General features: G+C 37.9%; 2 long non-coding RNA genes across 2 annotated transcripts; one reads left to right on the top strand and one right to left on the bottom strand.

Moving 5' to 3' along the window:
• The first annotated feature begins 356 nt into the window (after positions 1-356).
• LOC145791196 (uncharacterized) lies at positions 357-4,356 on the top strand. The gene is made up of 3 exons (XR_014331055.1): positions 357-642; positions 3,887-3,942; positions 4,059-4,356. It is a non-coding gene; the product is annotated as an uncharacterized LOC145791196 (long non-coding RNA).
• A 912-nt stretch (positions 4,357-5,268) lies between these two features.
• On the bottom strand, positions 5,269-6,191 carry LOC145791197 (uncharacterized). The gene is made up of 2 exons (XR_014331056.1): positions 5,677-6,191; positions 5,269-5,594 (listed from the first exon to the last, which is right to left on the bottom strand). It is a non-coding gene; the product is annotated as an uncharacterized LOC145791197 (long non-coding RNA).
• Between the last annotated feature and the right edge of the window lie 3,832 nt (positions 6,192-10,023).

The raw sequence follows: 10,023 nt of genomic DNA, 5'->3' as shown, positions 1-10,023 counted from the left end.
TTTTCATCCATTATGTTATAAATTTTTTGCACTTTACAATTAAAGTTAATTTTTGTTTAAAGTTAGACATAAAATAACACATTATCAGTTACATGGTATAAAAAAAAATATATTATATTAGAGTTTAAATTTATATTAGAAATGTGAATCATATATAATAAAATATATTTATACCACATAACTATAATGTATCATTTTCTATATAATTTTAGACATAAATTAGTTTTAAGAGTAAGTGGGGATCACTTGAAGTATAAAGAGCTAAATTAAGAAAAAATAAACTTCAAGAGTTAAAGTAAGAAAATAACCATATATAAAAACGGAGCTGCTACGTAGCCCGAATCTCACCCAGCTCGAATGGCCCAAATGAGTTGGCAAGTGGTTCTCTTATCTTTCGCCCAGTCGCACATCTAAATTCACTCACCACACGTTTGATTTCCAAAACAGTGGCGAAGCGAGAATAGAGAGAAAAAACCAGAGACGAAGCGGGAGTAAAGAGAGAGAGGATGACAAAACTGTAGTTCATGACCTACTGGCCGATGACGATCGACCTAGGTCACCACTGATGACCACAAAAATTATCATTTTACCACCGACCAGTTCGTCAATTGCATTGCGCCTGTGTATGCCTTCAACTCACAGGTATGTGTGTCTTCAACTTCAACTCCTCCTTACCTTTTGTGTAATATGTATATATATGCCTATGATTTCATCGAATGTAAGCCCCTGGATTTTCTGCTCGTAAGGTGTTCAATGATTTGCTTGTGTTGAAATGGTGGAATAATGATCTGGGATAGTTAAGGTTTACAAACATATTGATTAATGATTTGAAATTTGTGGTAGAAATCTTGAAACAAATAGAGATTTTGTGGAAGAAATCTGTAGCTCAAATATAGAGTTTGAAACAAATGAAGATGGAGTGCAATTGCAGAACCTCATATTTGGATAGTTGGCTACTTCAAGCATTATTAAATAGCAGAACCTCATTTTTGTAACTGCATCTGACGTAATTTTTTCCCACAAATTTCAAAACCTCATATTTACTTTCCTATATTATAAGTTTATTATGATGTAATTTTTATCTTTTATTCTTATAATTAAATTTTGGGGCTATTCTGTTCAATTGTGGGCATATATCAGTTCAATTTCAGAACCTCATTTTGTTCTTATAATTAAATTTCAGAACCTCATTCTGTTCAATTTTATTCTTATAAACTGCATCTAAATGAAGTCTTCTGTTCAATTGTGGGCATATATCTCTGTATACAAATGAATTTCTATGTATCCATTTTCAATCACAATTCATTTCTTTTTTTTACTTGAGAATACTATGAAAATGTTTGGTAATACAACAATGATAACCAAAACAACATAAAAGTTGGGCAATAAAACAATGTTATTTTAAAGTGTGTTCTTTGTGAATCTATATTTCAGTTTTAAGGTACAATGGACATTGATTCAAATAATACTTCATTCAATGGGATTGACGAAGTTGAAGAACCAGAGAACAATATTTCATTAAATGAGAGTGGTGAAGTTGAAGAACCAAAGAAGGGTATGCATTTTACCTCAAAGCAAGAAGTGTATGCGTTTTATGCTAAATATGCAAAACACCTTGTATTTGTTATAGCTTATAGAACACAGAATATTGGAGATGATGGGGAGGTAAAATACTTTGGAATTGAATGTACTCGGGGGGTGGAAGAGAACAAAAAGATCAGAAGTAAATCCCCTGGAGCCATCTTTGTCATCAAAAATTGAATATAAAGCAAGGATAAGAGCTAGTCTACAAAAGGATGGAAGATATAAGTTAACAACAGTTGTGCTTGAGCATACTTATGACTTGATTCCTAGTGACTCACGGCATTTTGCAATGAATAAGAGGATTCTTACTCCTGTGAAGAGGAGACTAGAAATAAATGATGCAGCAGGAATAGGGGTGGCTAGGAATTTTCATTCTATAGTTGTTGAAACGGGGGATATGAGACATTAAAATTTGATGAACGAGATACAAGGAATCACATTGAAAATGCTAGAAAATTGAGACTTGGAGTAGGAGATGCTAATTCTCTTACACTTTATTTTCATAACATGCAACAAAAAAATTCGAACTTCTCTTCTGTAATTGACTTAGATGAAGATGGTCGCCTGCGAAACTTGTTTTGGGCGGATGCAAGGAGTAGGGCTGCTTATAAAGCATTTGGGGATATTGTCTCATTTGACATAACCTATCTGACAAACAAATATGATATGCCGTTTGCTCCATTTGTAGAAGTTAATCACCATGGATAGTCAATTTTGTTTGGTTGTGGGCTGTTATGTAATGAGAACACAAAGACATTTGTTTGGCTATTTAGAGAATGGCTAAGTTGCATGTCAGATGCTTACCCAAAAGCCATAATAATTGACCAGTGTAGAGCTATGCAAAATGCCATATTGTATTCCCACAGTCTCGACATTGATGGTGCTTATGGCATATAATGAACAAGATTCCGAAGAAATTGAGAGGACATTCCCAATATGAATCTATAAAGTTCGCTTTGCAAAATGCAGTTTATTATTGTTTGACAAAAAATAAATTTGATAAAGAATGGCAAGCAATGCTTGCAAAGTTCAGTCTTTATGATAATGAATGGTTGGGGGTATTATATGATCAACGACATAGGTGGATTCCTGCCTATGTGAAAGACATTTTTTGGACTGGTATGCTAACTACACAACGAAGTGACAGCATGAATGCATTTTTTTGATGGATATGTGAACTCGAAGACGATTTTGAAGCAATTTGTTGAGCAGTATGACAATGCCTTGAGAAGTAAGGTGGAGAAGGAGACTAAAGCAGACTTCAAATCTCGTAACAAATTGTATTATTGCTTAACGATGTACCGTTTTGAGAAGCAATTTCGTGAAGCCTACATAAATGCAAAATTTAAAGAGGTTCAAACAGAATTGAAGCGTCTACTGTACTGCCATGCGACTCTTATGAAAGAAGAGCGATCAATTTGTACCTATCATGTGAAGGAGGCTATTTTGATCGGTGAGAAGATGAAGAAGGTGGAATTTGTTGTCTACTGCAATTCAACTGAATGTGAGATCCAAGGTATGTATTGATGGTTTGAGTTTAGGGCATTATGTGTGCCCATTCATTTAGTGTGCTCAATGAGAAGTCCATCTATGAGGTTCCAAATAAATACATTGTGGAGAGATGGAGAAAAGATTTGGAATGAGGGTATACATGCATTCCAACCACATATACTAACTTTGGGGCTGCTGTAAATGCAAAGTTACATGATACGTATCACAAGACGTTGGATGAAATTATAGAACTTGCTACCAATGATAATGGTAAACACGATGTCGTTCAACTTGGGTTGAAGGAAATGAAGGATAGAGTGAGAAAAGATACATCGGGTTGTGCGAGTAATATTCCACATAGTACTACTGTACCACCTTCTAATACTTCCCCGAAAAGTCGGCCTGGTCGTAGTACTACAAAAGCAAGCTTGACTCGGAGGGTGGTTAGTCCTTTGGTTGCTCGCCGAAGAGGCCGATCATGTACTAAACGAAAGGTTAGCAAAGTCGTTGAAATCGTGAATCGATTGAAGGGAAAGAATAAGAAGGCTACGAATGCACGGGTAACATTTTCATTTTATTTGATATGTAACTTTGAAAATTTCTTTAACCTCAATTATAAAACAAATGTTTATTACTAAACGGTCGTAAGGTGCGTCAAGGTGAATCTCGTTACTTAAACTTTGGTTCTACGGAAGGCATGCAAGACACTATGTACCATTCGATATGTGTTCTCATAATTATAGAAATTTTGTTTGTTTTTATTATAATATGTGAAATTGTTAATCACATTTTGTTACTATTTGATCATAAGGTGCCGCAATCTGAATCTTACTACTTTCCTTGCATGGATGGCACGCAAGAGAGTATGTATGTACCGATATGTGTTATTTCATATAATTACAAATCCTTTTTACATCTATTTTATTTCATATTACTGAATATGTTTGTGGACAATATTTGTAATACGTACTTTGTTTTTATAGGCAAGGGTTACCCCAATGGAAATGGTGGATAATATTGGAAGCACATCTCATACTCAAGCAGGAATGAATATAACCAGTCAAAGTTCGACACTAGCTTCAAATTTTATTAACTTCAATATAGATGTGGATCCAAATGCCACATTTTATTTTTAGTGCTGAATCAGTTATTTGATAACTATTATTTGTAAAGTTTCGATATTTTGGTTTCATTTGCGTTGGATACAGTTTGTACATTTTGCATAGCTTCATTTGTAAATGAAGCAGTTTTTGGTTAATTATCAGTGAAAGTTGAATTGGATATCTTTGGTGATGTTTTTTTTTTTTTTTTTAAATAGGTCATGTTTTGGTTATTTTGGTTATTTTGGACAACAAGTCATGTTTTTTAAATAGGTTATGTTTTGGTTATTTTGGATAACAGGTCTTATGTGGGAATCGCTGCCATATTGAAATTCCTGAAGTCATGTGCATTATAGTGCAATTAGAAGCTTTGAATTCTTAGTTCTTATGTGCACATGCTAGTATCTACATTAATTGATAATTTATTGTGGATACATTAGAAATTTAGAATCAATTGCTCCTCAAGTAAATGATGAACAAGTGTGCTGATCTTTCACCAGATCACTATCTCATGGACTCATATTAAGACATGAGTTGCAGCTGTGTCCAGCTTTGTCATATTCAATGAATTTCTTGAGTATCATAATGCTGAATGTTTTTCACTTCATTAGATTGTTGTCTAATGCTTTAAGATATCATCGTTTGTTACACTTGAAGTATGGATCTGTGTTGGAGTAGAGTAGTAGTCAGGGAATCTATCTTTAATATGCATTGTAGTTGTTAAACTATCTCATTATCAATCATGAATCAAAACTAAATTTTAATCAAACAATTATGCAGATTTACATTATTCTCTACAAGGAAGTTTCTATTGCTTTGAAAATTAACAGTTCATACAGTAAGAAATTGTTGGTTAACATTCACAAGAATGTGAAAGCACTATGCTATTCTATCCATTTAACATTCTTGCCAACAATGAGATTGGCAACTGAATTTCCTCATTCAGATCTATAATTAGTACTCCCTTTTTACTTGGTTTCTTGAGACAGTAATTAGTACTCACATTCAACAACATATACTCCTAATCTACATCAACAACAATTGAAAACATAACAGGTTTTTCATTACCTACATTGAATGAATCACAACACATAGCCACAATCCATCAAGTCCATTCAATCCATAAGTATATCCATCAAATTTCCCAAAAGTTATCAACTCAGTAATTTACATTATAAAATATAAAACAATACAAAATACAATGACATAAAGCATCGCATTCAATTTCTTCTCCATCCTTCTAAGCCTTCTGCCATGCTCTTGATTTTCATTATCTTTCTCAGAAACCCTTGTGCTTAGATCGTTAAATTCGTCGTTTCTTACAGATTTACGAGGTGCAACATTGGAACGACTTATGGAGATCACATCGTCATCATTATCATTTGCGAACTTTAAGTAATTGCAATGTTCCTTACTATTCTACAATGCATGACAATCAGTTAATCAAATCAGGCTAATCAATTTCCAAACAAATTTACAAACAAATTTCCGTACTGCTTACATATTTCGATGGACAAACAAAGAACAAATGCCTTGATTTCCATTCTCATTGGTTCGAACAATGTACATGGCAGTTGTTCCCCCATAATCACACAATCTTGGTTTCAATCTTATGTTGCTATTGTTACTAGAGGAACAAGCCATTTTTTAATCTGCATACAAAATACAAAATAGAGACATGATACATACATAGCTACTGTTGCTACTTTTGATACACACATAGCTACTGTTTTATTAATATTCACCTATGGCCAAAATAGTTTCCTTCTTTGGGCTTATCTTATGTCTCTTATGCTATTTATTTTCTATATGTATTTTATATAACACATATGATCAAATTCTATGCATACAAGTGAAGCAAACCACTTCACAACATGCTACTAAATGGACCTCAACAATAAGAAAAACAGTAGTAAACTCCACTGGCTATAAACCAAGCCAAAAAATAAAAAAAAAAATTCAATTCCTGAAAATAATCCCCAGCAGATAAATTTTTTTCCAATGCACAATTTTAAGCATTGTTATAGCGACCCCGGTCTTTTCCCATTTGATTATTGTATCCAGACTTAGGTTCCGTAGATTCTGTCATTGTTTTATTGTTGTTGATGTCCCTTATTTTTTTTCTCATTTGGAATTATAGGATGTGTTGGGCAGGTTTGTTTCAGGTTGGTTGGGTTTAGAAACCAAGAGTTACTGTCCAGGTTTTTGGTTCTTCGCTCGAGCGAGGAGTTCTTCGCTCGAGCGAGAGGTAGTGTTTGATTTGGACCTGTAGCTGTGCATTCTTGGCTCGAGCGAGCTTTTCTTCGCTCGAGCGAGTTAGTTCATCCTTCGCTCGAGCTATAGTTCCTTCGCTCGAGCGTGTGTCTGGGTTCAGACCTGAGGGTTTGAGTTCTTCGCTCGACCGAGCTTTCTTTCGCTCGAGCGAGCATTTGAGTTGTTGGCTCGAGCAAGGCTTCCTTGGCTCGAGTGTAGTTTCTCTGTGTCTGGTCGCTCGAGCGACCAAGTCTTCGCTCGAGCGAGCCTGTCCAGTTTATATACACAGCTGCGGGATTTGATCAGTCTTTTTCATTTTCTTTTGATTCCAAAACCCTTGGTCCGACTTTTCTCTCTCCCTACTCACATTCTTTCTTAGATTTGATCCACTTAGGGTGTGTTTCTACCCTAGATCCCTCATATAAAAGATAGAGTGAGGCAAGGGCTACCATTTAATCTGAGCATTTGGCGATTTGGAGCACTTTGGTATTTGGGCACTCATCTCTTTCTTCACCTTTTGGGTTGTTTTCTTTGAGGTAGGGATTTCCTACTCCATTTTATAGGTTATGTTCTAAGTTTTGGTATTTTAATATGTTGGGAATTCATTGATTAAATAGCATAATTGGATAATTTGAATCATTGTCTATTGAATTGTGGACATAGTTATTTTCAGTTTAGAAATAACTGTTTTGGGCTATCGGTGGAGGATAGTCGTGATTGTTGTAGACATTGCATGTGGATTAGGAATAACTGGAACTAATCACATTGGTTAAGTCATTAATTTTGACTGTGGCATTGATACAGAAAATACGTGTATTGATTGAGCATTGCATTTGCATACATTGTTTGTGTGTGGGAGGAGATAGGGGATGTACTCCACGGTTTAGGGGAAGATAGGGGATGGACCTCTAAACCGGATTTTGTTTGGGAGGAGATAGGGGATGGACTCCATTAGCATCACTTTTATGTGTGCTTATTTATAGAAGTGTTTTATTGATACAGCACTAAAATGTGTATCAATCTGGAAGTATGAAGTGTTCTGATTTGAGCTTGAGTCTCATTTGTTTGTTGATAATGGAAGGATGTGAATATGATATATGTAATTCACTGTTGTAAGTTTGGCCAGGTTCTGAGCCATGTTGATAAAATTGGAAGGTAAAATGAGTTTTAGACAATAGTGTTATAAGACTGTAAAATGAAATAATGGACTATCTTGGTTAACCATCTGTTGAATGCCATTGCTTTATTCATTGCTTATATGTGGTTTAGTATATTTCTACTGGGCTGTGGCTCACCCTTTATGGGAACATCATTTTCAGGTTCAGGTGATAAGCTACCTCCAAGGAATTAGCTTGGGAGGGTTTGGCTTCTGGATTGAAGAAGACTACTTTTAGTTAACTGTCTTAAATTATTAGTACATGTAAACATTCAAGCCTAGGGCTTTTCTTGTATTGAGATAGAACTCATATTTTTGTATCCAAGTGTTGGCTTGGAAAGATGTAAGCCTGTAGGGCATTTTATTCAATGATACATGTAATGCTTTATTTTGTAATACTCTGATGAATGAATTAATAGAATGTCTTCTTTAAATAATGAATGTCAATGATATATAATGGGTTAATTTTGAGGGCGTTACAACTTGGTATCAGAGCGTACCGGGTTTGAATACTTTGGGTACGTGGGACGTGATTAGTATCACAATGGGTTCGTCTCGTTGGATAGAGACTTAGTGCAATGTTATATGCTTATGTGTTAACATGTTTATGTGATTATATGGGTATGGAATGTAGTTTCTAGGATGTTGATTGGACCCTTGAGTTTCTAGTAGTCTTGTTGGAAAGGCACTTGATCACTGCTGCTTCCAACTGGAACTATAGTAACGCATTGGGACTATCATTATCCGGGAATGAAATTCGTAGGTGCTTATGTGATTATGTGCTTACGTGGAATGAATTATTGTTGTCCATTGCATTAGGACGCGAGTGTTTAGCTTCGGCACATTTATTAATGTGCTAATGTCTCTGTTTCCTTTATTAGGATGTCAGGACGAGGACGCGGTAGGCGTGGTAGGCCGGGTAGGCAGGAGGTGCCTGCGCCAGAGGAGATTCCGGCAGTTGAAGAGGGTATTGGCCAGGCCAATGTGGCCGAGCCAGTAGGCCAGCAGGCTATGGGCGCTCTAGCCCGAGAGATAGCAGGGGCATTCAGGGAGTCAGTAGGCATTCTTAGAGCTGAGAATCAAGCTCAAGCTGGTATTGCGGATGCAGGACCTTCCTTTCTGAAGAGGGAGTTCTTCCGGTCCAATCCGGATGAATTTGTGGGTGATCCTAAAGAGCCACTTAAGGCAGATGAATGGCTCGAACAGACAACGAAGACGTTTGAGATGCTTGGTGTAGACACCCCATTTTTGACCGACCTTAAGACTCAGACGTCACCGATTGAGCGCTTGGTGATGTTGCATAATGTGCTCGTTCAGAAGTTTCAGAGTCTTGGCTGCGAGCCCCGCCTCCGAATTTCCGAACCCTCTTCTGTGCCTTGTCTCGGTTTGCGAACCAGACTCGGTTTTCTCTGCTTCTTCCCCCGAGGGGAGGGAGAGGTCCTGTAGACCATATCTCAATGGTCGTAGGCTACATTTGGTGGCCGTAGGCCATTTTTCCCATTTCGGAGTCCGGTTTCCGGTTTTCGGAGCCGTCACGCCGTGTGCCTCGGTTCGGGACCGCTTAACCATCTCCTATTGCTCTGATTTTTGGCATACATCTTATTTCATCCCTTTTGAGGGACACTGGGGGCTGAGAAACCCACTTCGTGGCCGAACGCCACTTTCGGTGTTTAACGGGCAGTTTCCGGGGCCCCGAACTGCGTGTTTTGGCCCCCGAACATTCGTTTTGCATCGGTTTTCGTTCATTTTTGGTAGGTACCTCTGTTTTATCACCAGGAAGGTCACTGAAGGGTGGGAGGCTAGTAATTGTTGCAGCAACCAGTTATCTCTCCTCCGGAGCCTCCCGGCGCCCGTTTTTCCAACTTCCGGGCTAATGTTGAACACCCTAGGGGTAGTGTTGCCAACTTTCAACCACGTATCTGTGATCTACACACCTGAGAGGCCCCTAAAATTTCATGGCCGGCCATTAAGGTCACCTGACCCTTTTGACCCCTTTCTTCCGGGCTAATGTTGAACCTCTTGGACCTTTTTTCTTGAACTTTGAACCACATATCTGTGATGTACACACCTGAGAGGCCCCTAAAAGCTCATGGCCGGCCAGTAAGTCAACTTGACCCTTTTGACCCCCTCTTTCCGAGCCATTGTTGAACCCCTTGGGCCCACTTTCTTGGAATTTCAATTACATGGTTGTGTTGTACACACATAGGGCTACCTCCCCAATACCTGGCCGGCCAGAAAAGCTGGTTGACCCTTTTGACCCCTAGCCGGCCGGCTAGGGGGTGTGGCCGGCCGGCCACCTCCGGCCAAAGTGAGCGGCCGGCCGTGCTCTCCTCACTGTACCCTTTCCAGCTGTGGGGCAATATCCCCCAGATATTTTCTGTATCCGGGGGATATTTTGGGAGAGAGTTATGCTCTCCATTTCACCCCCCTTTTACACCC

This window comes from Camellia sinensis, chromosome 5, assembly GCF_055761805.1.
Source record: "Camellia sinensis isolate YWXY chromosome 5, ASM5576180v1, whole genome shotgun sequence".
NCBI classification, from domain to species: domain Eukaryota; kingdom Viridiplantae; phylum Streptophyta; class Magnoliopsida; order Ericales; family Theaceae; genus Camellia; species Camellia sinensis.
The sequence above is the reverse complement of the archived record's forward strand: the minus strand, read 5'-3'. Positions and strand labels throughout refer to the sequence as shown.